This window comes from Trachurus trachurus (assembly GCF_905171665.1).
Source record: "Trachurus trachurus genome assembly, chromosome: 14".
NCBI classification, from domain to species: domain Eukaryota; kingdom Metazoa; phylum Chordata; class Actinopteri; order Carangiformes; family Carangidae; genus Trachurus; species Trachurus trachurus.
In genome coordinates, this window is record NC_139903.1 from 13,516,193 (window position 1) to 13,522,192 (window position 6,000).

A 6,000-nucleotide genomic window follows, 5' to 3' on the forward strand; every position below is an offset into this window, starting at 1 on the left:
GCTGTGAGGCCAGGAAGAAGTGCATGCTGACGCTCGCCGAGGTCAGCGTAGTAGTGGACGTGCTCTTCATGAATTAAACACAGCAGAGCACCTCGGTCGCCTCGAATGAAGTGAGGGAGCGAGTGATGGCTATCCCGGCACCTCTCAACCCCACCCCCACACCCTAAAACTACAATAAAGGGGTCAAGGGTCAGGCAAGAGACCCTATGCCCCCTCCCCAGTGGGACTAAAGGAGGATTAAAGCTGCAGGTTTTGTGTCATTACAATATTTTCAGCTCAATGGTGACAATTTGATCCCACTACTACTAGGGAGTTGATATCAAAGTCTCTCTCTTTCTCTCTCGTAAATCGGCGTCGGTGCTGCATCCCCTCCACGCTGCCCGAGACGTTTGCTCGGTTCTTTTGTGTTTTGTGAAAAGTATCCTTGGAAACTGTTGTGTTGCAGCAGGCAAAAAAAAAAAAAAAAAGCAAAGCAAATCCACTGATCTTCTTCACAAGTGTCTCAAACAAATTCAAGCACTGCTGGCTGACATCATTACTGCTACTGAGCTGCTCCACCACCGCCGCGTGTTTCCAGACTGAGCATGCCCCGTTTCAAGGTCAGAATGACACCACAACCACAGTGTGACCATGATAAGATCTGAAGAAGACAGAGAGGTCAGTGCCGATAAAGACTTTCAGAGGGAAGCGTGTCTGTCATGAGGACCCGGGGTCCACGCTTTAACAGAGTCAAGGTCACGTCGGTGTGATACGTCCTTACAGCCACACACAGAAGCGCTCTGTCTGCAGTGCAGCGGGACATAATGGGCCGTTTTCAATTCCAGTGGCTAATTCCCTCTTTCTGTCTTTTTGCCTTTTCACAGCAGCACATTTAACCTCTCTGCTCCACGCAGCATTCCTCTCCCTCCCTCTTTCTGTGGCCAGGTAAGAGCTTGGAGGAAGACAGTCTCCATCAGCAGCTCCAGATGAGCTTGTTGCCATGGGGACAGTCAATGGGCTGGAGAGTGGGGACTTTGGGCCAGACATAAACACTCGGCATTTAATTTTACCAGCTGGTAGACAGTGAGAGAAAGACGCAGGGGGGGTTGAATTCACAAAGGAGAGGAGCGGTAGGGGAGAGTGAGGGCCTTTCTGTCCTGAAACAAAAGCAAACTAGGACTGGTGAAGGGGGCACGGAGAGAGCAGAAGGTGCTGGACCCCCCCCCCCCACACACCCTCCCACCCCCCGACTACAAACACACCACTGGAGAGAGACAGCTCAGTATTGTCCTGTTGTAATTAATCAAACGGCAGAAGCAATAAATTAACCTCCAATGGATATTCAAAGAGTAATGAAGATAAGGTGAAGTGAGGAGACAAGGTTTTGAATTACGTCATGTACGGCGTCCCACATGTGCGCACTGGATTTGGGGGAGGGAGGTGGAGGGTGGGGGACGGTTTTGCAGCATTATGCGTTAGGGAGCTGGAGATGATGTCATTTATAGAAGCACAAAGAGGCTGAGACTGAACAGTCTGAGAGTAATGGCAAGCTCACAAACCTCCAGAGAAAATAACTCACAGGTGCTAAGGTGCTTTATTGAACTAAAGTATCTCAAAAAGATTGACAAAATAATGCTCCACTGTTGTCACCCACATAAATATTTTTTTTTTTATATCCCCTTCCAGAAACTTACATTTCCTTCTGTATATACAAAAACAAACAGGACCACAAGGTGCATTTAATTGATCATGTGAGACTGAAGTCAATTCTTCAGTCCTTCAAACAACAGTGATTCTACAAAAACATAAACCCCTGACAAATACCTATGAAGTAGAGATTTAACTAATTTTTACATCAAAATTCATTCAAGCATTGACTTTTTGTGTGTGTTTTAATGCCTCTAGGTTTGCAAATATACGGCGTCATTAACTGTCGTCGTGACAAGGGCAGAGAAGTGAATATGGCACTAGTATGGAGTCCTCCTAACACACAGTATGCAGTGAAAAATCAAAACAAAAAGGTAACAAATGAATCTCATAGAGCAACAAATCAGTTGTCACAGCCAGAAGTAAACAATAATAATAAGAAAACACTTATATTTCTTCCTCTAGGTAGCTAAGGCACTAGTTGTATTTCTCAACCCAAGGTAAAGATACTGATGACTGATCTCTATACAAAATGTCACAGTACAAAAGAACTTCAATAATCCAGGTGCAGGGCTGCAAACTGACAAGTCAAGCAAAAATATTATATTGATTAGTGGGATTTCCATCTTAGTGCGTAGAGGCAAACAGGAAAAAGGGGTTAGGCATCTATCTGTGCTTCCTGTTATCCCCAGCATTTATGAAAAAGTCACCAGAAACACAGAAAGAAAAAAGGTGTCGGCAGCACCCCCAACCCCCAAAACATAATTATTTTCTAAATGAGGTTCTGTGGTTCACAAATAGCCAACTGTACACTTCATTTTGGACGCTACCATTCAAAGGTTCAGTTCACCCAAAAACACATTTTCTCATTTACTGTACGTGAAGTTTAAGCATTTATTAACGCAGCTTGTAATAGTGTCTGAGGTTTAAAACTCCTCCCCGATACAATGAAGATGGATGGGATTTTGTTTGTGGTGCTTATACATTTAGATTTTAAATTTTCCACCTCTTTACAAAATACTGTCCTTGTTTTCTTTGGGTGATCCACACAGTAAACTTTTTTTCACGTGAACTACAAAAGAAATAGTTGTGTAGATTATCCAGAGTGACTTAGGTAAAGGATATTGTAGCAGTGGGAAATCTCAAAACCATGAAACATCAAACCAAACCTTTCTAGCAGACAGTAAATTAATGTACTGGAGTGAACTGAAACTTCAGGTAGTTATTGTACTGGGAAGTCAGAAGTCCATGGAGATAAATTAGTCCCATTTTACTGCACAGCATCCGAACCAGCATTTGAAACAACATGAACTGCAGTGTCGGGATCACATTCTCTGCTTCCAAGTTACAGTGGCACATTATTAAATCTCACCATGAGAATCGCAGCCTATTCACGCCACAAAAACCAAACCCTGACAAATAATTAGTGCGGGTTCATAACAATATAACTAATTCCCATTTTGACGACTCTTACTGTAATATTAAAGTGGCCTTAAAGCATCTTTTCATTTCTAGTTCAGGCTACAAGACCCTGTATACAACAGTGATACGTTAGTCATTAATATAAGCTAATAATCAGTTGCTAGCTAGTCAGTAATACTTATGTGAGACACTGTCATCATATTTATACATACAAGTCAAACAAATATTTGGCATCTGGCAGCAAATACTGTAAAGGTGACCAGACTGTTAAAGTTGGCATGTATTCACAAACACTAGTGTACATGAAAGAAACTGTTTGATCTCCTCCATGCAGTCTGGTGAGCAGGTGCATGTGTTGAAATACTTAAGGTTTTATCTGTGTGTACCTGATCACATACAAAAACTGGAATTTTACTTAAAACTCATAATTTATAAATGTAAAAGTGCCACTCCTGAACTCATGGTGCTCCATAGCCCAGTGACACTTTCACCTCAGGTCAATCGCCTGCAACATTTGAGCATCTTGACTGGCAACGACATGTGCCTGGTTACAGATGAGTACAGATGTAATTATGAAATCCAGCCTGGAAAGGTTTTTTTTTTTTTTTTTGTAGAATTTTACAGCAAAGTTAAGGATTATTTAAAATGATACTTTAAATGACCAGTGCAACAAAATATTGTCTGTCCCTTCTGGTGAGTCAGAACTGGGCTGTGGGTAAAAAAATCTGAGTGGAACCAGAGGTGACGGCGCCGACTCATCCGTCACAAAAGACCTGATTTGCCTACATCGTGTACATTTTACTGTGATAACAATAAATGCTTCAGTTAAAAACAACTGGTTAGCATGATTAAAGTGTGCAGTTACACACACATGGATAAGACACAATAAGCCTATTAATGCCTCACATTGCAACCATTTCCTGTTTCTACAGATTACTAGTGGTCGTGAAATTAGTCCATGTCGTGTACCGGCTGCACTCTTGAATGGTTTCTTTGTGTGACAAAGTACGTTCAGACTAGGAGGCCAGTGCATGGTGGCTGCCATACTGTAGCCTACTTTAAACAATGCCCCTGCTCATAATACTCTTGAATTTCCAAGAGCCCTGGTTTGACGCTAGAGTGCAAATTCTCAGAAACATCCACTGACAGACGAGACAAAGTGTTTGTGGCTAACAAAAGGATGACTAACCTGAAAACATCAGCGACTCACACAAACAGGTTTAAAAAGGTTAAATAATAATATCCCGACTTCTTTTAACTTGCACTCGACGGCACTCGAGTGTTGTGGAAAAATTTGCATATCAAAGCTTGACTGTATGGCAAACCCAGTCTGTTGTTACAGTGGATTCTGCTGCTTCCTGCATGCAGGCAGACTTCCCTGCTCGCCCGCTCTCCATCCCTCCCTCCTGAGGATAAAGGATGAGCTGAGGACATGCAGCAGAAATGCTCTTCAGTTCCCCACTCTAGGCCGTCAGTTTTAAAGGACACTGCTAAGACAACAGTGGTCTGGGGTCATCCTCCAGTCCAAAGCTCTGCCTTCTTGATCATTTACATCAAGGGCAGACTTTTCTAATAGAGGACAAACGGTCTGATGATCTGTTTGCCCATCATTAAGTTTTGCAAAAGGCAGTGCAATACTTTGTATGACCGTGAGTGTGGAGAGGTCACTACACAGGGAGTGTAGTTGACACAACTCAGCTTTAGAAAAAGGACCTGTGACCATCTGAATGCCATGAATTTATCTCCGACCCAGGTCCCGCACAATGATTGAGTATCGGCCAATCATATTTAGAGGTCTTTTAAATGAATCGGTAAGATCAATATCAACACATACAAATACAAATAAACAGGCGTCCAAATGAGGTTGACTTGTTAGAAACAAACAAAAAACTGTCTTGTAAGACAACCATATGTGATGTCCAAGCCCCCAGGGCCTCCAGTCGACTCATAGACATTACTCATGTGAAATAAATCGGCAGTCCGTGTAGTAAGGCAGAGACTGCACACACATCATGATCTTTTGTTAGTCTCTACACACACAAACTAGTGACATGCCCACTTCTTAGGCATGTAGATGTTGACTGTCAGAGTGGCTGTGCAGTCCACAGTCTGTCCCCAATGAAGAAAGAAACATCAAGTGTCAACCAGGACGCTTGAACAAAAAAAAAGAAAAAAGAAAAAAAGAAAAAAAGTAATTACAGAACTGAGATTAGTAGAGGTGTGCATGTGCGTACAGAACAGAAATAATGTGTTTCTTCCTAATTTAACAAATGAAACCCTCTGATTACTGTTGTTCTCCTGCTCCTGCAGAGCCAGGGAGCTTGTCAAACGTACCACTCCCTACGTGAGATGACTGAGCCGTCTGTGTGGGAGACATAGTCTCCCTCCGGCCCGCTATCGTAGCAGTCGTCTGACAGGTACGGGGAACCGTTTCCCCGCGGTTTGGCTGAATGAGGGTATCTGTTTTGCCGTGGACTAGAATACTGTGTTGTGTGTTCACGGTGCTGATTCTGCTGATGGCTGTGTTGTTGACTGCTCTCCCTCATCGCCCTAGTGTAGCCGTTAGAGGGATACTCCTCTCCGTTATAGTCGCTATGGTGACGGCGGTCACGCTCTCGTTTGAGCTGGCGGTCGCCCCACTCTTCCCGGTCGTGGTCTCGATGGTAGGAGCTGCTGCCAGCTTTGGTGGGGTGGAGCTCGTGCTGCTGCGTGGGGGCTTTCTGGAGGTCACTGGGGCCCAGGTACTGCTTGGTGTAGTAGTTCCCGTGGAAGGTCTGCTGTTTCCGTAGGTAACAGACACCAACAAGAGACAGCAGTAGCAGAAGGAACAAGGCCCCGCCCACTGCCCCGCCCACTATGGAGCCAAGATTACTCTCAGGAAGGGCTTGAAGTGTGGGGGAGCTGAGGAGGACATGGCCTTTATCATCCACTAAGGTGGAGGAGGCAGAGCCA